The 21,716-nt window shown below is 51.7% G+C and overlaps 1 protein-coding gene across 5 annotated transcripts in view; it reads left to right on the forward strand.

Moving 5' to 3' along the window:
- LOC149350375 (puratrophin-1-like) overlaps positions 1–21,716 on the forward strand; it is a 525,363-nt gene that overhangs the window by 328,695 nt on the left and 174,952 nt on the right. The window lies entirely within an intron of this gene.

Raw genomic sequence — 21,716 nt, forward strand, 5'->3', positions numbered from 1 at the left:
CCCGAGAATAAGTCGCCCGGAAGAAAAGTGGTCGTGTTGTATCCGGCACTGAAGTGAAAATTTTCGTGCGATACGGTCGTGAGCGAGCGCCGCATGGGCCGAGCGGGCGAGAGGCATAATGGCGCGCGGCCGCGCAGCTGTTTCTTTCTCGCGTGAGCCTCCTTGCCGTCTTTTTGCTTCTCTGCCTCGTTTTTCTCCTCCTCTGGGCGCCCTTTCTTCTCCCGTTTTTCGCCCTGAAAACGCTCCGTTTACTGCGCTTACATAACGCGTGCTCTTGAGAGGGCCGAACAGTGTTTGTAAATTCTGAGACTCGGAACACTAACGAACTATAGCGCATTTGGGTGCGCCTTACTTTTTCTTTCTTCTTTTCGCGTACGGTCGTTGGGCTGAGATGACAACATTTTCTTCTCGCCTCTGGAACCAGATAAAAGGAGCAAGTGTGAGCGTTTCTATTTCCTTTTAGCGAAGCGGAACAAAAGAGGGTTATTCAAGCTAGGGGATCTCGCCGAGGCGATCCGAGAGCAGATGGGTGCCAGAGGAAGCACGATGGCCGGCCAGCAGCAGCAGCGCGTGCCATTTAGAAGCTACGCCGTTCGGTTACGGTCAAACGGGGCTCCCGGGCGGCGAGGTAAAAGAGGAAAGAGAGCGGGAATCGGGTGGGAGGGGTAGCAATTGCACAAGCAGCCCGGCCACGACAGCAGAGGAGCGTCCGTATTGTGGCCCGCCGAGCAACGCCAGTTGCAATGTTTAATGGTCGCGCCGCCCCTTGTGCAGCGGCGATCGCGCCTCGGCCGAGTCGGCGGCCCGCGTTGTCGCTTGGAAGACCCGCGGTTATACAAGATTAATCACGTTGGAATACCTCCGACGCCTTTAATGGCGGTAAGCAGCGAAGATGGAGGCCCCGCGCGCGGGAAATCTGGAGCAGGTCGCGGCGCCAGCAGACGCAGCTAACGACAACAGGTGTCTTGGAAGGGCGCCGCGTTGCGCAAGCCCCGCTCGGCGGCGGCTGCTGCTAATTGGGACGCCGGCTTCTAGGGCCGGGATGCTGACGGCGCGGCTTCCACCTTGGGCGGCTGCGTCCAGATTAATCCGAGCTTCCTTCGCGACCTCTTCGGACGCGACTCCTCTGCGGCGGTATCCGTCCCCGGAGTCTCAATTGCGCCGCGCGGCCCTTCATTAAGGCTCGGTGCGGGGTTCCCCTCAGCGAACGGCGTTCTCGTAACGAAGCACCGGCCAGCGTCAAACGGGTCGCTGCGCCCCGACATTCGCGGGCGCCGCCGAGCAATCCGGGGCTGCGGATAGCGCCGTTAGCATGTTCCCATCGATGTTGCTTGGTTCGACGCGTTCAAATGCGCCAAGTGGTGTGTGTATAAAGTTTGGGGATTTTGTTCTTCTCGATCTTGATAAAAAAAAAAAAGCTGTATGCAGCCGTGTGTACAGATTTCCATTGCTCTTGACAGCTGTTTCTGCGCAGTGATCTGACCAGAGGAACAGGAAGCTGCTTTGTGTGGGTGTGTGTAGGGGGGTGGGGGGTTCTGTTACCGTCCATTCAATGTTTCATCGTTTTGAGAAGACTATCTCAAATTATTTGCTTTCCTTTGGATATTTGTCCAGAGCTGAGTGAGATAACAAGCGTTGCAGAGATCTTCTGTAATTACAAAGTCGTTTGGCACGTACCAGCGATGCAGGAAAAATGGTTGTGCCACTTGATGCACTGTCAAGATGACTCGGTGCCCGTATCACCAGGACATGGGTTTGTCTCGCGTGCGATCCGGAACCGTCGTATTCCGCACTTCAGTTCAAGAATCTCAGAAGCCAAATTCGTAACCATGTCGTACACGGTTCTACAACGCTGGCCAAAAATACTCGCCTGCCACACCGGCTGCACACACATTGACAACCCTGTTCCAGATCTGGAGTGCGAGTCCAGCTTCCAGCCTCCTCCGGCCGCCCTCTTTCGGCGCCGCAGCCATCTAGTTTCTCTCGATCTCGTCATTCTGCTGTCGACTTACTTTTCTGCTGGCTGCACGGGCGCCCTTCCTGCGTGTGTTTGTTTTCGTCGGGGCACGTATCTGCGTCTTTGCCGAGGGTGGCGCGCTCGCCCGTTGGGCCTCTCGGGCCTTCTTCGTGAGGGGCTATTCTAAGGAGAGCTTTTAGCAATTACAGTGTGGCCCACTCTTGGCGCCTGCAATACGCCCAGAGTGTTCGGTGTTGCTGGGGTCAGCGATCGAAATCTTAAAAGCCCATTCTGCTCTCCTAGCGCTGGCCAGCTCCTCCCTCGGGCGACGCTGCTGCACATGTTGGCGCTTTTACTTTGTGCTCCTTCGCTATCGTCGCTTCAATCGGTAGCGGTCGCTGTCACGTTGACCGCCCTTGCGCTGGGTATTTCACGCGAGATGCTTTGTATTTCGGGCACAGCATCTTGGTCATTGCTCACAGCTATTTTTCTGTGTCAAGCTTATTCTTTCTGTAACACTATGTAAATGTGCCCTGTTACGCATCGTCAGCGGATAATCCTTCCGTGCATTTCACGTCCGAAGAACGACAACAGGATATAATTCGTTTGCACGTTAAATTATACGTCCAAGAATCTCTAGTCTTCTTACAGTGTGGCAAGAGTTCTGCTGTGTCAGACAATTGTGTTCTGTCTTTACCAGCTTACCTGCAAGCTTGCTAACAACAGTAGTGTACCCCAGGTCTTCACTGTTGTTCTACGCCGGGCCTCACGCACCGGCCCTCTTTCACAAGTCATTCCTAACCCATGTGAAAAGTCGACCGAGGTGTATTCCCTATGCTGACGGAACGCTATAGTTACAGCAGAGCATTCAAGCTCTACGTTTGACCGTCCTTTTAATCCCCAACAAGAAGGCGAGGTCAGGCACGCCCTGGCAATCGTGCCAGTCATCCTTCTAAACGCGCGGCGCTCAGTTTGAAACGTTTGCCTTTCCCTTTCCCCCCGGCAGTGCGAAAGTGTTTTGCACCGGCGTTTTCTCTGCGCGCCACTCTCATCGGTGCGGCCGAGTGTTTATTCATACATGCAGAAACCAAGGGGAGAAGGGCCGGCATGGTAATCCCTGCGCCCGACGTTGTTTCACTCGTAGCGGCGGTGCGGCATTAACGCGTCGACGCGGGCGCCCAGTGCCGTCGGCAGCGGGAGGAGTGGCGCATGCGAAAGCAAGCGCTCGCTCGGCGGCCATCCTTATCGTCGGCGCGCATTTGTGCCCCTCGCCGGCCGTTGTTTAGCTGAGCGTGCGAAATTGCAAGCGACTCCTCTAGTGTCTTATTATTCGTGCGCTGTGGCGCCGCTGGCTTTCGACCCGTCGAGGAGGGAGGCACTCGTTGCGAATGCGCGCTGCTCTCATGGGGCCAAGGAATGCAGGTACCGCGTCTCCGCTGCGATAATGACCTATTAAGGCGCGCTGCGGCGCTTCCATCGCCAGTCGGCGCCGCGTTCGGCAGGGCTCGGTCCTCTGCAGTTCATTGGCACCACGCCGCGGCGCTGGTGCGCACGCCGTCTCCTTTCCTTGTCCCCACCGCCGCACAATGAGAGATCGCCGCCACTGCCGATTCTCCACCGCGCGAGTGTGCATTGCCATCGCTGCGGGAGGGCGTGCGATGGCTATCGGCTGCTGAAGCATCGTAACTGGAGCGGTGTCTCCGATGCTGTCTCGGAGGCATTGATTGGCTCGTGGTCTTCGCAGTCGATCCGCCACGCCTGCGCCGAGAAATATGGCAAGGGTGATGAAATGAATAGGTTCGAGCGTAACGAGGCCGCTTCGTCACTCGGAGGAAATCAGCTGCAGTCTGGTAGTTATGGCGCAGTGGGATGATCAAATTTGATCATCAAATGGGATCATTTAAATTTAACTTTGCTGATCTGCCCAGAAGCTTAAATATACCGGTGTTTACAGGGACGGATGAGAATGGGGACATTCTCAGGGAAAAACTGCATCGGCGTCGTGGAATGTCGGAACCGAAAGCTCCCGATTGTTATATAATTCTCCCACACGCCTCTCCTACGTGAAGCGATCCAACATTTTTGAAGCCTGGAAACGGAAAATAAAGAATGGGCCATGCGCGCATTTGTGTACGTAGAACCAAATCCTGCATCAACGCGCCGGAGGCTATACAGCGGTTTTTTTCTAGGTGCACGCCTGCCTCCGCAGCCCCTCTGCGCCGTAAGCGGCATGGCATGTGCTTGGCGTTCGGTGTGATGGACGAAATAGTTCCGACCTAACTGCGCTTCTCGAAACGGGCGGCGAGGAAACAATACGAACCACGAGTTTGGCTGCACATCTCGTCAGTGCGTCGCTCTCTTCAAATTAGGAGCCATTGTGCTCCAGCCGGCGCGTGTCTTTCGACGGGCCTTAACGGAACCGCCGTATTAATCACGCGACGAGAATGATGGGGATCGTTCCTCATTAGGTCGTATTCATCATGCTTCGGAAAAATGCCGCCAAACTCTTCCTTTATATAAAATCCGCAGTTTACCGAACCGTTATGGTCGGGCATTTTGTGTACGGTATTCATGTCGATATATACAAAAAAAAAAAAAAAGAGGAGGTCATCACCTTCAAAATGCTTGTTTATCGCGTAACCTGGCCTCCTACCGTTGTCGCCCTGTTTTTTTTTCGCGGGGCTTTTGATGACAGCTTTGGACGTAAGCCTCGTTTGGATGTTTGCGCCCCTCATTGTGGTCCATTAAATGTGAGATTCATGGCGCAACTCGTGCCTATTCCTTTCTGCCAGTTACCCGATCTACGCTGTCAAGGTGGAGGTTGCTGGTTTCGAAAAAATATTGCGGCGATCTCTGTTTGTAGCGTAAAAGCTTCCCGACGAAGCGGTACACGTGGAAGTGTGCATGAAGAGAAGCAGAACGGCGACCTCCTGCGTTTGCTTCTTTCCGCTGTCTGTCTATAGTTCTGCCTGGTTGTTGATGGCGAAAACTACTTATTTCTTCAACGAGGGAGCGCTGCATCTACATTTGGGCGCGAGCTGACCACTGCCATTTGGACGGAGGGAGGGTATCAATCTCCCGAATCGTGCATGAGAAGGAGCATCAGATCGCTCAACGCATTTCCAGCGGCCATGCACGTTAAAGTGCTATGGTCGAGATGCTTTCCACCTACGTTGTGAGAAGGCAAAAAGCGCCGGCAGCCACCATGGACTCCTCGGAGTAAGTTGCATGTTTTGCTGTAGCTGTGAAAAGCGTGCCTGAAAAGACGTGAGTGCGCATACAGTTCCATGGAACGCAAGTCATTTGCGCAAGGATTGCGAATCCTCGCTCCATTACTTCAAACTGAAGCGACTGGCAGTGAAGGCCATAGCAAACATGAATGTGTTTCATGGCACTTGGCACGAAGCGACATGTTTGCTACCTGTCTTTATTCAAGACGTCGAATAAGCCGCCGCGGTGGCAGGAGTGATTGCCTGTTATGCCGTCAGCACTCGGGAGGACGCATTGACACAGCCACCACTTCCGCTTTGTTTCCTTCTGCGGCAGAAAGAGACAATGGGACGGAACGCCGGGGAAAATAGTTTGAGGGAATAGTTTGAAAGCCAGCCCACTGCGGTTCTGCCAGCTTGGAAGCGCGCGTGAGCGAACACAGTCTCCGCCATCATGAAGAAATAAAACCTGACTTCACATATTAGAAACGCCACAGGAGCTAAACCACGACGTTATATGCTGGTGCAGCGCCGACCGCTATAAGACAAGCTAAATGTCTGCGCTGTTTTGTTCAGACGTTGTTTCCTGGGCGACAGCCAAATGAAACAGAGAGTACCCCTTCCCGCGTGAATGTCCTGCTTTTTCCTTGTCCTGCCCCAATGTGGCACAGCCCATATGCAGCGCCGCTAAGGCTTTCCTAATACCGTCTTGATACGAGGAAAAAAAAAAAATGGTCATTTGCGAAATCTCGCCCACTTCCTCGGAAAGATAAATGACCCACGCAGTCATTTTTCATTGATTGGCTGGCGGAGTGAAAATACTGTCTCCGGCGAAGACAAATGGGTATCTGTCAAAGAACAAAGACGCTGCCAGGCTGGGCCTGATAGGGAAGCTCTCTGGCTTCGAGCTCCGAGACAGTTCCCGCTTCCGCCATTTTGGGCCGTGGTGCTCCACATTTCGATCATAATGGCTGCACTAAATGTCGTCAGGAATAATTACTTTGGCGTGTCAGGTTTGTTTCACGTTTGCTTCGCTTTCTTAACGGAATGCGCCACGCACTTTCGCAAGCAACAAGCAAGTGGGCGCCGTCGAATGAAGCCGAACAGCACAACTAGTGTGGCTGTAGTTTAGCGCACTGATAGTCCAGTTTTCCGTTCGTGCTATCCCGCTGAAGGCGACAAAATCTTCATAAACAACTTCTGCCTTCTCTTGTCTGCATCGCTACTATCAGTGCAATAAAACACGTGTCTGCGCTTCGGGTCAAGCAAATAATGGGACTTCTTACCATTTGTTCGCTTTCAAGTTTCTCGCCGGTCCGGTCTTCCGTTATTCGTCGTGGGCTCGGCCCGTCCAGCTCTGAAGGGCGGGAACGATTGGTCCGCAGCATCTCTTGTAGTTCCCAGTCGTCAGTGTGGGTGGGTCACCGCGAGCGGTATCTGATAAGGCAGCGGTCGGAACTGATGAAGTCGTCTCTTGGGCCGGCAGGGGCTGATCTGGAAGAGCGATTGCACGCAGCGAGCGAAGCCGCGCTTCTGGCTTCTTCGCTTTCGGCCTTTCGTTGACGGCAGATCGGCGGGCTCGGTTTCCAGGGCGGCGAGCGCCCGCTGCGTTTTCGATTCGAAGAAGACGACGACGAAACCAATCTTTGAGGGGGGAGGAGGGCACTTCAGGCAGCACCACCTCTATCTTGAGCAGTCATGTCGATCTGTCGCGCCACCCCTCCTCCCACTTCGCCCGCCTCTTCTTGCGGAGAGCTCGTAAGAGAGACGCCGTCCCGTCAAGGCTATAAATAAGTGCGTCACGCGGTCTCCCGAGCGGAGGCATTTCCGTGAATGGTTTGGTCGGAAGAAGAAGAAAAAAAAAATGGCGTGTGCTCGAACCGGCAGGTGTAGGCCTAGACAAAGGCTGCCCCATCCGTGGAACACGTAAAGCAGGAAGCAGCCTACGACACTTATTTTATGGGAGTGCTTTAACGCGTGCCTATCGACCAGCGGCTCCTGCTTTGGCACACCGAACAGGGCAGTGATCCTGTTGCTGGGAGTGGTTTTGACGCCAGGCGTAAGAGCTTTCTGCGAGGGCGTCATCAAAGTAAAGTAATTTATGCAAGAGAACTGCTGCTGACGCAGCAGACAAAACGAAGACAAGGTTGTTCGTGACTATCGTGATCTAGTGTACCGGAGTGCAACTAGCATTCGTTGGTTTGCTGTCTCGTCGTCCTGATCAATCGACGCTGCCGCTCTTATAAACCTGTGGCATGCGGCGAGTGAAGATGTAAACTTGGTTGTAGAAAAGCTTAAAGGGTCAGTCTACTCACCGAGATGAGTGTATAAATAATGGCACATTCTGGTAGTTGGCACCCTATAACATCAATAACGAGGGGTCTGCGCCCGGTTTAGGCAGGAATTTATATTTTATTTCGGGGTTAAAAGTCGCGTAAAAAAAGCATGGTGGCGACCCCAAACGTTCATTTTGTTCAAGAAAGTGGTAGTCTTTTTTTGTAGAAGCATAAGTGAATATACTACGTACCATTTGTATGCCAGAGAAACGCACGTTTTGTTCTAGTAAACTGTAGAAGGCGAACCGCTCGCTTTTTCTGTAAATCACATGAATATTTATAGTTACACGTACGCAAAACGCAGGCACATTCCCACTTTTAGTTCAGCGTATGCTAGCAGAGACGCAAAAATAAACTCAGCCTATAGTGGCGCCATCTGGTCGTCAGGACGGGAACCATTGCTGTAAACAAACCGACTCTCCACTTAAGCCTAGGAGCGGCAGAATCGTCACTCTAATTATTAAAATAAAGCAAATTTATCTCTTATATGTTTTCTTATAGGCGAGATGAGACGAAGCGAAAGACAGGCGCCCCATTTATGGCCAGTGAACGCACTGAAAAAGGCAGCAACAACGAGAATTCAGTCCGAAGCGAGAGGTCCGGCTTCGACGGGCGCCGCCATGTTTGTCGCCGCGCGGCGGAAATCCAGATGGTTGCCAGATGAGACTACCATCTCATACAGATGTGTTACCACATTAATAAATTCTATTTTAAAATGTTCTACCGCACTCCTTGGCACCACAGCTGGCTAAACAGTAATTTGAGTAAAGAGCTATCGGTTGCCGCAAAGAAAATATGGTCGATAAAATTCAGTAGACTGACCCTTTAAGACACGGAACTATTTGCCGCTACATTAGTGTTCTTATTTGCCTCGCTCTTTGTAAAACTGTCTGAGCACATGCTGAAAGTTTACATTTTCGTACCTAGAAAGATGTTTCCATGCGTCACGCAGTGTGTCCAAGGTGCAAGTGCTTCATGGTGGCGTATTCTTCGTGTCAGGTTATTTCAGATAATCGTATTTTTCTACGGATAGTTCATTTCGGAACTCGTTATCGTCCTCCAGTTTGTGTTAAAAAGTCCTTAGAGGTTCCGATTTTCCAGGAAGGACGTTCTTTGTGCACTTCTTGCCCTCGCTCTTGTGCTTCCTGTCACAAAGGCTCCGTTGTCACAGCGTTTTCGTCTACCACGGATAGAAGGTCATGAATAGCAGTTTTTCGCTGCACTGGATCGACGCAGAGCGGGCGCAACTGGCTTAGCTACGCGCGCATCTCTTGCGGACACGCATTCCGAGGTGTAAGTTCAGAATGCGACCTTTTCATAGGTTCTCAGTGTGAGGACGGGCTCATGTGTGCAACGCCAACATTACCATGGTAGACGAGCACACTTGCACGGCTGAAGGCGACACTCCTCCAGTACGACGTGTGTGTGTGTCAGAGAGAGAATGTCATAGAACGTATGATAATGATAGCGTCATTGATGAGTGAAATTCGCGAGTAGTTAGTCCAGTGGAAGCCGTTTGGCGCACAATTTTCTCGAGCCTATGGCAGTCGACCTTACAACTAACGCTCACGGAAAGCACTGCATACACAGTATAGGAAATACTAGAGATCTTCTTTAGTGCGTACAAAGAGTAGAATGGGCAAAAAAAGCGGCAGGCTTGATCACGTGGTGAATTTTAAAGCAGCGTGAAAATTACGAGGGAACGCTGAAACGACAGGACTAGAGCCATATATTATTAATTCCATATTAATTCCACTCTGTGTTCAACCTTTCCATCTATATATCTGCGTGGTCGTAGCGGCGACAATTAATTTCTCACCTTTGACCGGCAGACATCGACTCACCAGCCCAAGGGTGCCTCAGTGGTTATGGCCGCGGCGGTCGCATTTCGATAGAGGCGAAATGCTAGAGGTCTGTGTACTGCGCGATGTCAGTGCACGTTCATGAACCCCAGGTGGTCGAAATTATCCGGAGCGCTCCACCACGGCGACCCCCATAGCCTGGGTCGCTTTGGGACGTTAAGCCCCATAAACCACCTAAACCACGCAACCACAGCGATTCCGCAGCGAGTGCGACCGGTCATGTCATACACTACTCAGAAAACTTGATCAAAAGCAAAAGCGTGTCGCTGGCGAACCAAATGCGAAATAAAACTCTCTATACTGCGTGCTTCGTTGGAGCGCAGCCTTTGAGCTGTGCTCTCTGATCTGCTAGCATTTTTTGCGCTCGACTGCCAGCTTCGTCGACGGTCGCCGCCACTGTTTACGAGTGAGCAGGTTAAATAAAGAACCATTTAAGGCACAGCGAGTAATTCACTGACCGCGAAGCCAGTTAGCGGTGAATGGGGGCCCTCTGGCGACAGGAAAGAGCGCTCGCTGCGGCAGGCCTGCGAGTCCGACTGTTCTCCGCAGGAGGGGGCAGACATCATTCGTTACATCTTCTCTCGAACATCCCCGAGTCAACAATCATTCTTCTTGTCTGTGCTTTTTGGACGCCGCGGAGGGGTGGAAAGGGGCGGGTACGGGGGAGACAGCTACAAGAGAGTGAACTTATGTTGTTTTCTGAACTTTTGCACATTGGTACTTCTCTTTCTTTTCATTCCTTCTTTCTTTTGCATAGCGGTGTAAGCCTAACCATGATCGCTGTGTCAGGTCTGATAGATGGCTGTGCCATCGGAGTCTTCTTAAGTCGCTGATAAATTGCCCACTCCCGGAGACACAAAGCTGAGAGCCAGGAAGGAAAAAGAGGAGCCGCCGTGAAAGCGTTTGCAGTCAGCCTCGTTTGAGCGTTTAGCCAAAGGTCGCGCCCGCCCCAGTGGTGTTTGTGGCGTCGCTCAAGGGAGATAATGCCGACTGTGTGCATCTGTGCTTCATTTATGCTTGCGTGGCTGACACTAAGTACTCGTGTAATCTAATCTCCTGATGATATTTAGGTTCACACCGGGTGCCCTGACTCCCTTTTTTTTATCTTTTGCTTTCGGCGAGGCAGCATTTGCAAGCTAGTTGTGGTTCCGGCCTTTTAGGTAGTAGGTTTCGTACTCCAGCTCCAGGTTATAACTGAATTGGTCGAGGGAAAAAGAAGAAACGTTGCACTGGTTGCCTGTGCTCTACTTTTAGACGCTCGAAAAAAAGACTTGCATATGTTAAGGAAAAGGTCCACCATATCCAGAGATTCCCTCAGATATGCTTGCTGCGGTTTGTCCATTTTAGAGCGTTTATATGCACTGATGCATTTTTTTTTTTAAATCATGGATTTCTTCGTGCCGAAGCGATGTTGTAGGCTGTCAGCACGGTGTTACACCGTGGCTGTCAGGCATGCCGCTGATGGAGGGAGAGCTGCGAATGAATTTTGACCACGTGGTGTTTTTAACGTATTCTGAAGTGTCAGTATACATGGGCGTCATACAAAATTGTCTCTTAAGTTCCTAATATGCCTCCTAGCTGCCGCCTGACGTCGCTGTTTTGTTAGCAAGAGATTCGCTCAATGCAGTCTTTGGGCTGATTATCCTGGTACGCCATAAGCTTGCGCCTCCGTGTCGCACTCAAGTAACGCACAACGTATTCTTTCTTTTATTTGTAACGTTGAGAGAATATTGCCTGAAGACAATTTTCATTGAACCCGGTAAGACAGGGTTGTTGTTAATGAATTCTAGCACTGTTTTGTGCATTTCTCAGTGCTAATGAACAGGATGATGAGACGGAACCGTGGTAAAAAAACTATCTCCCTTCTCCAGGTTATGCGCCTGAAGTGGAAGCTTTGCTTTGGTTCTGTGTGAAGGTTATGAGCGAAATTTTTGGTTGAAACTGTGGCATCAGGTTGATTGTCGCGGTTTGTTATGCACCTTGTTGAAATAACAGACGCATTTTTTAAAGAGTGGAAGGATCGTAGACGGAGGGCACTGAAAAAAAAAATGAGCGAAGAACAGAGGTTAGCCAAAGTCGCACTAAATTATTCTTACAGAAAAATATTTCCTCTCAAAAGTTACCCACCACATAGCTAAAACTTTACTCACCATCAAATTTTACGTGGCAAATCACCGCAGGCTCTATGTATGAGGCAAATCGTGGCGAAAGGCTGGGAACTCATTTCGACCACCTGTGCCTCGAAATCTTTATACACGAGTGCCTTTTTATCCCGCCTCCATAGGCAGCCGGTATCTACGGTCGCAACCGAACCCGCGACCTTGTAGCCGCCGAGCCACCTCGGACAGTGTCATGGCTTCTGTTCCAAGACTGACCTCCAGCAGGCACTTCATAACCGAACGATTCCTTCTACGTAGCCCTACCTATTTATACATCAGTGCCTCCAAACGGGACACTCGATAAGGGTATTTGCCTCCAAAGCCTCATGTTCACGCTCCTGCAACCCACCGGCTTACGGCCGCATCGGCGTAAGGCGTGCAGGCTCGGGCGCGCTTTGGCGTTGGCCATGGAAGGTCGTGGCCAAGGTCATTGGAGAAAGCGCGCGAATTGCTCAAGCAGGCTGCGTGTACGGCACCCACACGTGGGGCCAGTGCCTGGCGGCGCTTCTTTTCTCCGATTAAAAAGCAGCAGCTTGGGAGAGTGGCAGAAAGCACCAGCACTACTTCGGCCCTCCGACGCGGCCCATTGCCACCAGTCGGCCCTGCTGCTTGGCTGGCCGGCAGCGGCGCGCCGAGCGCTTTATTGCTCTCCCCGGAGCCGCCTGCGGGAGCGTGGAGTGCGGCGCCTCGGGAAGAGAGGGCGCCGAAGGAGCGGCCCGTCGGCGGCCCCGCGGCTGTTGTTCTGCGTTCACTGCCGCATTTCCAAACTGGTTCCTGCTGGGTCCGCCGCCGCAGGAGCGCTGGCTTGAATGAAGCCACAGCGTCATTTCCAAAACAGAAGCTTTATACTTCTCTTATGTTTTCTGTCCCGCTGAGAAGCGGGAGAACGGGAGGGGGCACAGCTTGACGCTGTGGTGGCGGTCGAGTGTCTTTGATGCTTGCCAGGCCTCCCCCTCCGGCTTTTTTACTGCTGCCCGTTGATGGGCGGCACCCTCCTCGCCGTCGCCTTCTTGCTTTTCCTCTGCCCTCTCTCTTTGCCCAAGACGCGGCGTTGAAATACACAGCGCCGCTTGTCGCTGGGCCCTGCGAGTCAAGCCGAGCGCGAGTTTCTTGTGTCGACTTACCATCTTTCGCGGCTCCCTTAGAAGTGTCCCGCAGGGCATCTCTCCCCTCTGCGTCCCTCCTCCCACGTCCTGCTTGAGGCCAAGTAACTCTCGTTGTAAGGTTGCCCAAACGCCATCTTCTTTCGTTATCTGCTTGCTCCCAACAGTCCTACTGCATGCTGTTGCTGGGAAAACGATTCTTCACATGATGTGCTTAAACGGGCAGCTTCGTGCATGAGGCTCGCCTTCCCTGCTGCTCAGTCTAAGCGCCTGCATTAGACGCGGTGGCCCAGCTACAAAATAAATGAAATAACAAAGGACGAGGCTGCGAAAGACGCTCACCGTGCTGACAACCAGCGTGGTGCTCGGCGTGTGTGCGCCTGTGTTTGGCGATTGCGTAACCCCCGAGTAAACAAGCTCGAAGATTCTGGCAGGGCGTTGAGCGTAGCATAAGAATGCCCGCGTAAAAAAAAGAAAAGAAACGGCTATTCGCTTCTGTGTTACGTAAAGAGCGAATATATGCGTTGCGTAATGCGTTACACTCGGATAATACTGGGTTCCGGTTTGGTTTGGTTCGTTTTATGGGGTTTATCGTCCCAAAGCGACTCAGGCTATGAGAGACGCCGTAGCGGAGGGCTCCGGAAATTTCGACCACCTGGGGTTTTTTAACGTGCACTGACATCTCACCGTACACGGGCCTCTAGAATTTCGCCTCCCCCGAGATTCGACCGCCGCGGCCGGGATCGAACCCGCGTCTTTCGGGTCAGCAGCCGAGCACCATAACCACTGAGCCACCGCGGCGGCTATACCGGGTTCCATTAAGCTACTGATTTTGTGCGTGCTTCTGGCTTTCTTAGGATTGTTCATGCGTTTATTTTTATTTTACTGGTTGACAGTTTTGATAGTCGTATCTTAGATGACCTTTTAGGGGCTAAACTAAAAAGCGTTGTGCAGTACCTGATTTTGAACAACGGTTTTAAGTTCATCACAAAAATTCGTAATAATTTCAGGGTGTAAGTGCGCAGCTTAGTGTGTTGTACAATTCTGTAAGCTGTATGTGGCGTGCATCATATAAACATGGCGGGCTGCTTAGTCGACTGTAATGTCGGGGTGAGCAACGTTTTGACTTACTCTTATTTAGAAGTGGCGCATTTTATCTTCGTTTCGCTATTTCCACAGATTAGCTGGGAGTAACATCGCTGAGATTGCGGTCGTTTGCGTCTGTCTTTGCCGAATCGCATTACGGTTCACATACGTTAGGGGTTCGAGGTAGGATTCTGCTACCTCGACGGAGTTATGAATTGTTGACGCTTTCAGTGCCAGATTACGCTGAACGTACCGGCTTGCATCAGTGTGTTTGTCGCTTGCTTTATCTTACACATGGTCTGTGGATTTGAGATAAAGAAATGCTGCTACAGTCTCGTGTAAGTTCCCGTCTTTCCGGCTGGATTTGTGACTTCGTTCGCCATCTCGGTTTAGTGGCTTCCAAGCACGGCGGCTCCCGACCGTGCTGCTTTTGGCTGATGCAGTGGATATTTGCGGTCCACTCAGGTTCATGAGCGTCAGCAAATGGCAGCCTCCTTCAGCGTTACTAACCTGGCAACGTATGCGGCAAAGTTGAAGTGGCAGTGGCTTTATTTTATTCACGATCAGCGTGCCGTTGACGTCCCAGCTCTCCGGAACGCTTGTTCCGATTCGTTGTACATACACAGCATGCGTCTCACAAATGAAGTTGAGCAGGCCGTCATTCTCAGCACTTACTTCGCCTGCAACCATGTCCACGAGATACCAATGCGGGCAGCTCTAGGATTGACGTCGGCGCCAAAAGTCTGCACACGCCGCGGCGAATGCCCTTCTGATGCCGAAGCGGCGCGAGCTTTGGACGCGCGTTTCGCATGGACGCCTTTGGAGCCCGCGGCAGCGAAGTGCTCACTTTCCCAGCGGGGGCCCCGCGCGAGCACGTCCGTCCCCCTTTGCGGCGGAACGCGTGAGGAGCGCCCCATCCCTCGGCGGCAGTGCAGCCGTCGGTGCACAGCGGTGTTTTCACCGGCGGCTCCAGTGCTCCCGAAACGGTGCACGCAACCGTGGTTGCGCTCACGTGAACTTTTGTACCACATTCTACGGCGGCGTCATTACCGGCACTGCAGCCACGGGAAGGAGCGTGCGGCCCGCCGAGCGGCCTGTCCTCGTCGCGCTCTGCGCCCGGCCGTGTTCGAGAGCCCCATTACCTGCCCGCTAAGCACGGCGCGTGTTTACGGACTAAACTAGGTTGCTAATTCCGGGGCCACCGGTGGGCATTTTCCCCCGCGAGAATCGAGATTCGCTCCGCAGCGTCCGCCGGCTGTCCCTGTTAGCTCTCTACGGGTAGTTTCCGTTGCCTCTTCCCTTTGGCTCGTGCTGCCTGTGTACGCGCTTGGTGCACTTGTTCCGCGCCCGCGCTAGCAATCCGGGCGAGTGGGCCGCCTAGTCCTTAGCGGGACGTAGTCGTAGTATTTGTAGCAGCTGCGTGCAGCTGTGACGTAGCCTTCGGTCCATTGAATGTTGGCCCAGTGTTCTGCCTTCGCCTTTATACCCAACAGCCGGAAAGGAAGAAACACTGTGTTAGGTGTTGTGCCTCACGTTTTGCTGGTATGTGCGTGACGTCTGTCTTTCGAGTACCGCGTTATGCGAGCATAACTTTCTCTGTGCCTCAACACGTTCCGAGTTCTCGTTCGGTGCTCCTTGTCGTTGCCGGTACCTGCACATCCATAGCTTTTGGGACTGACGAGAAGTAAAAAACATTTTAATTTCCTGATTAAAACACTAGTTAGCGGTCGCGGTGGCTCAGTCGTTATGGCGGTCGGTTGCTGACTCGAAAAACGCGGGTTTGATCCCGGCCGCTGCGGTCGAATTTCGATGGAGGCGAAATGCTAGAGGCCCGTGTACCGTGTGATGTCAACCCCAGGTGGTCGAAATTTCCGGAGCCCTTCACTACGGCGTCCCTCGTAGCCTGAGTCGCTTTGGGACGTTAGACCCCTATAAACCACAAAACATTAGTCGGACATCAAACAAACTATGGCCTTTTTTCTGTCTTCCACGGTATCCTATCAAAAATTGTGCCGCGGATATATAACCTGTTCAGTTCGCGACTGAGCGAGCGCATACAGTTTGCTTTTATGATGCGGCGTGTTGATGACAGTGCCGGATTTCTTTATATCACATCTCGGTCGTCACGTTTCCTCAGTAAAGAAGGAGACGCAAATGTTCATGTGTGTGGATAACAGCATGCGTCTAACTCGTCACCGTCAGCTACGTGCGTACTTAACGCACTGAAGACGGTCTCCCTCACGGAATGCCGATCGGCGTGGCGCTGGTTTGCTGCCGTGTGACGTAATCGGTCTCTCTCCTTTCGGCCGTGGCTGCGCCGGGCCGCAGTGTGCGGGACATTCTTTGTCGCTTTCGTTGAAATGGGTTAGGGGTCGCTACTTTCGCTGTCACGTCAACGAACTGGAGCCGAAGTTGACAGCAAACCAGTCCGTCAATAGAGCAGCGGGCTCCAAGTTTTGACGCGCGAATGGAAAGGGGGAAAGCGGGTCAGCCGGCGCCAGTCCGATAACTCTGCCCACGAGCAGCCGCGACGTAAGAGTCGTCATTCAATCGGACCGTCCTTCCAAAACGTCCTACTCTCCTCTCGCCTTGACTCAGTTCCCGCGCATTTCGCGCCCCCCTTTTTTTGCAGCGTCCCCCGGGACGTGTATGCAAATGCACGCGTCGTGTCGCGCCGCCGCCGCCGCCGGCCGGAGCGGCGGCGAGGTGCTCGCGGGTCGACAGTTCAGGGAATCGCAGCTGCTCTCCGGCGTCACGGCGCTCCGCTCTTTTTCACGCGCTTATGTCAGGGGCCCTCGGCGGCAGAGGGGCCTCCTTCCTGCGATGCCTGCCCGCTCTCGCCCTTCCGTATTCGCCAAGTGCGTCGCCTTGAAACCGTCAGCGCTGCCCGCCTGTCAGTCGCGCAGATAACAGGAATCGCAGTTATGTGTGTGTGTGCTCACGCGCACACACTCTGGGTGTCTTCACTGCCACTTAGTCATCTTCGCACTGTGCGCACTTCCTACGGAGTCGCGGATGCGTTCTCGCCATCCGCTTTCTTTCGTGTCCGCTCTAGCCTCTCAATGGGAAAACTCGGCGGGGCTTCGCCTCGGGCGTTGTTTCAGGCGGATTTCCATGGGGAGCGGAGGTGGTAACGAAGTTAGCGGATTCTTATTGACAGGAAACACGGCAGTGTCTATATTTAAACTGGCCAACTGCGCACGTTCGTCGTCGGAGTGTCTAGAGATATAAATAGGCGAATGCTATACTATACCGACGGCTCTTGGGATATTGCGAAGGCTTGTAACTTATGGGAGCGTAGCAACAGCCGCGACATGCCTAGTTGAGCGGAATAACTTCAGTGAAAGTATACGCGACCGAGTGGAACACCTAATCGGATTTGCAGCGGTTGACCTGGTTGAAAACTAAGACCTTTGTCAGAACGATAGCGACTGATATTGCTTCTTCGCGTCCGTACTATTTATGAACACTAGCGATACACTGCTTATTTCGCAGAAACAAAGATGTTTGTCTCGTGTAATGAACTGAAGTCAGCGAGTGAAATCTGACTATCTTATGACCCCCACTTCATTCATATGCAGGTTTCATTGATGCAGGTTTCTTCTGCATGTTCATTGATGCAGGTCTGCACTTCATCTCTTCTTGCAGGTTCCGTCGGCAAAACCCGCATTGTTAGCCTCCTTATGCTGGAATATCCATACTATCTATTGCGCGTTTTGTGAAATCTAGCGATCTTACGTTACAAGTCTTATAATTTCGCATGGGCGTGTTTGCTGAGCTGTATTTCACACACAGTGAAAACAGGAGCGATGCAACCAAAGTACGGCGTTGTGGACTTCAGTATCTGTTCTAATTAGTGCTATTGTCATTAAATCTATTAAAATGAATAGCAGCATTAAAAGTAGGACCAACTGTAGCTGGCTTCGCTCCGTGCCGTTTTTTTTTTTTTTCATCTACATTAAGCACAGGGGAAGAACGTTCGTGCACACAAGTGATGTCTTGAACGACAAGATTAATCTTTTCTTTTTTTTCTTTTTGCGGTTCTGGATACAGCTGTGAAGCTGTTTGTTCAGTTGAAACTTCTGACTCATTTTCATTCTTGACTGCGGCGAACGGCAGGCACCGTAGCCCAGGAGGAAATTCGTCCTGCGTTTTCCGCCACCCTTAATTGGAAAACAGGAAGGCGGCGACAGTACCGGTCACAGGGCCTTCGTTGCAAGGGCGTAGATGGAAACGGCATCTGTCCATCGGTCGCTCCACTTCCTCTTGCACTGAGTGTCGAACCTGCGAGATGTGTGCGGCAACGCTCGGAGCGCTGATTCACGAGAACGGCGGTTGGCTTCTCACTGTGCAGCCGCGTATTGCACGATGCTTGGCGTCCTCGCACGGGCCACTTTCTTCCTGTTGATTTCCTTTGTTTCTTCCTTTGCCGTCGCTGCCAAAGAGAGCGAGTTGACGCGAAGTGTGGCCGTGGGCGGCCCAGTTTACTGCCTCCTAATCTCCGCTCTGATTGGCAGGGGTTGGTGGGAAATTGATCGGTGCCCTAGTGTTTGGGCGGCCTTCGACGTGGCACTGAACTGCTTGCAGGAATGAGCTAAATAGTAGCTGTGTCCGCTGCGATGATAGTAGTGTTCTCGGCAATTGGTCACTACTGAACACGCTTTCCCGTAGCACGGGCATATGTAAAAGCACCCTCACCTCTGTCAGTGTAGAGGCCCTTCCTTTTCGGGTAAAACCCGATTCCCACCCGAAAATAAGCCTTCTAGTAAACTTACCGTCTGGACAAAGAAAGCTGAAGACAGTGCAAGGGAATTAGTGGCCATCTTGTGCGGACATAAGGGGAGTTTTTTCAGTATATTGATCAGTTAAAACTTACTTTTAGCGCTTTTGATTCGTGACGGGGCTTGTTTGAGGCCAAGTTCGAACAATGTATACTTTCGGAAGCGAGATGCAAAAGCACGGGCGTTTACGAGACGTCTCAGTGGCATCACGGTTTCAAGCGCTATATACTATTGCTGTCGGCACCCTGCTGCAAGGCTCTTCTGCGTCTAAAGTGAGGGAATTTACGCTTAATGAATGTTGTTTTGTACAAAGGTATGCATTTGTCTCACGGACGTAGAAGGGCTGCACAGCAGATGATAATGTACGCGGCGAAATTATGGAAATAAATTACAAAGAAAAATATATCGGATTTAACAGAAGACTCGAAATGCAACCTGAACGTTCCATAGAGAGCGAAATAAAAATTATATGTCTCATTCGAAAAGGAGCGCTTTAGCAAAACTGTGTTCTGTTAGAAATTATGACCCGATAAAATCCGAATTGTGGAACATTTTGCTGAATAACCCGATTTGTACCAAACTTCAGCTTACAAAATATCGCTCTATTTTTTACCCCCCTGAATTTCGCAAAAATAAACCCCGAAAACAAATGGGCCTATCTATGGGTCACGCTCGTCTAAAGTTTTTCTTGATGCTTGATAATTTCTCGCTCGATAACACCGACAAAATGGAGGAAAAATTACAAGAATTTAGCTATTAAAAATTTCGCCACCTTTGTGGCATTTACCAGCGCGGTCACGACTGCAGCTTGCCAGCTGAAGTTGGTTTGGCTTTGTGTGTGTCTTTCTTTTTCAGTTTTGAAACTAAAAAAGAAAAAAAAAGGTTCTGAAAAAAAAAAACTGGAATGTTTCCTGCATTCACGCCCTGTTTTTTATTGTGTCCCATTTCGTTTAATAGATCTTTGCACCTGCCTTTAGCCCTGTTATCCTAGACCGTTTGTGTATGAAAGAATGCTCCAAACAAACAAATAAATAAATAAATGTGCTGGAGCAAATTTGTTTTCTTAACAATTACCAGGAATTCGCGGCAGCGCCTAGCCAATGCCGCTAAGCCTAGCGGCCTATATCGCTTCAGCGGCAGCCACTTAGTCATTCTCTTTCTTACGTCACGGATGATGTCGGCGCAATATTTTTGAATGTTCAAAGTCAAGCGCCGCATGACGGCAGACTAGGGAACTAGAAGTGCTTGTCCCGAATCTCTGGTGATAAACTCGGAAGTCCCAACTCATCCCTTCACGGCTAGAGAAACAATAAACTCCCCGGCTGAGTGTTTTTTGCATGTTCTGAGGCTTGCCAAGGTTTCCCATCCAGCACAAGGCGTTCCCGACGAGCTCGCCTTGTGTGTACTCTTGCGTGGACCAATTGTCTGAGCGGCCGCGTTGCATTGTCTGGGTCCGTTTACGTACCCCCGCGTCGCGCGCAATTGTCCTCCCCGTTGAAGGCGCTGTACGGAAAGTGAATGGGCGGGCTCCAGTCTTGGCAGGCCTGTCAGTAGCAAGTGCTTTCCCCGCTTTCTTTCTCCATGATGTAGCTGGCAGGCAAAATTACGCTGGCGTATTATGTAACATTTAGGCGGAAGCACCAGGGTGCTTACCCCTCCACTCATATCTTTCGCTTTAGCCGAACCAGGGCTTGAGCGGAGGGCAGTTTGTGATTGCGGACTCAGGGTTACAGATTCCGGACGGACATTGAGAGCTAGTGCAAGCTTGTCGGGGACAAGTAGTCTATATAAGGCAACAAATACAAATTAAGCCACGTTTGTGACAGTCCGTTTCTTTTTGCTTGTTCGTATCTGTTTTCTTTTGCTCTCTAATAAGGTTAGATGATCGCATACAGAACGAAATGCGTCCCCGACGCTCTGAAATCTGCAGCCTCCGTTGGCGCAATCATCGGATTAATAAACGGGGCCGAAAAAAGAAAGAAAGAAAGAAAGAAAGAAAGAAAGAAAGAAAGAAAGAAAGAAAGAAAGAAAGAAAGAAAGAAAGAAAGCGAATGTGTAGAGGCAGCGCCAGCGCGTAAAACCACTCGAGACGTCCGGCGCTCGTCGCGCGTGCGTCTATAGCCTTGGTCAGAATGAACGGCATCCACCCACGGCGCATCGCTCAGGCACACGCGGTGAGCGGACAGGTGTTTCGCGGCGGAGGATTGTTCTTCACCGCAGCGTAATTTCCCCGCTGCTTCCTTTTCTCGGCGCCCTTCGTGAGTTATGTCCCGCGCGCACTCGGCTCGGTTGAGAGGCCCTGCGGTCAGGGGGCGAGCCCTTTGACACCTGTCGCCAGGCCGTTTCCGCCGGGGTGCGCCAGTCAGCCGGAGTGCGCCTTCGATCACCCGCGACGTCGAACGGAGCCGACAATGGAAATTTCACTCGCTGTCTCGTTCCATTTCGCGCCTTCTCCTCCTCCTGCCTGCCAATATATGCGAAGGACCACAGCCTGGGCGCTGCCTAGTTTTCCGGCCTGTGTGCGAGCGCGGCAGCACGGTGCGATGCTGAAATGAGATCGACGTCGACCGAAGGGAAGCGACGCGCTGCTTTTCTGCTTACTTGTGTTTCTGTCGAGATTAGCTGCGGAGGAAGTCGCTGCATGCGTCGCTGCCTGGACAGCGTTGTTTGCGATTGTAATGATTGCAAGCCAATTTTTTTCTTAAACAACCAAGCCTCGCTACCCTACAGCCTGGCCCTTACCTCGTTCAAAGCCTTCATCCGACCAATTAATCTCGTTAATAACTCCGCCGTGGGACGCCCTAAGCACGACACAGATTGAGCGTTATTGTTGTGATTGCGTAGAGAGAGGCGAATCTTCACACATAATGTGCTGCTACAACCTAATAGTTACGCTGCCTGGCTACCCTGCATCGGCACACTATAGGCACCGAGACGAGCGCAAAAATAGTTGCGGCCACTGACTAGTATGCACACCTCCTTCACGACAACAAAACTGATATTCAGTCTACAGTCGAGGAAGTCTTCATTATTCCAGTGGACGACAAACAAGTTTTACGGAAGTTATTCCGTCCTGTTAAACAGCTGTGTGTGTGGGCTTGCGAACGGATCTTGGGATGCTTAATCCCAACTTGGAAAGTTTATTTTTTTATTCATCAGGGCATGTGCTTATACAAGAGACACTTAAACAATGTACAACAAATGGACAATAAGAGCACGCAAA

This window comes from Amblyomma mixtum, chromosome 3, assembly GCF_055824585.1.
Source record: "Amblyomma mixtum isolate Tamu chromosome 3, ASM5582458v1, whole genome shotgun sequence".
Taxonomy (NCBI): domain Eukaryota; kingdom Metazoa; phylum Arthropoda; class Arachnida; order Ixodida; family Ixodidae; genus Amblyomma; species Amblyomma mixtum.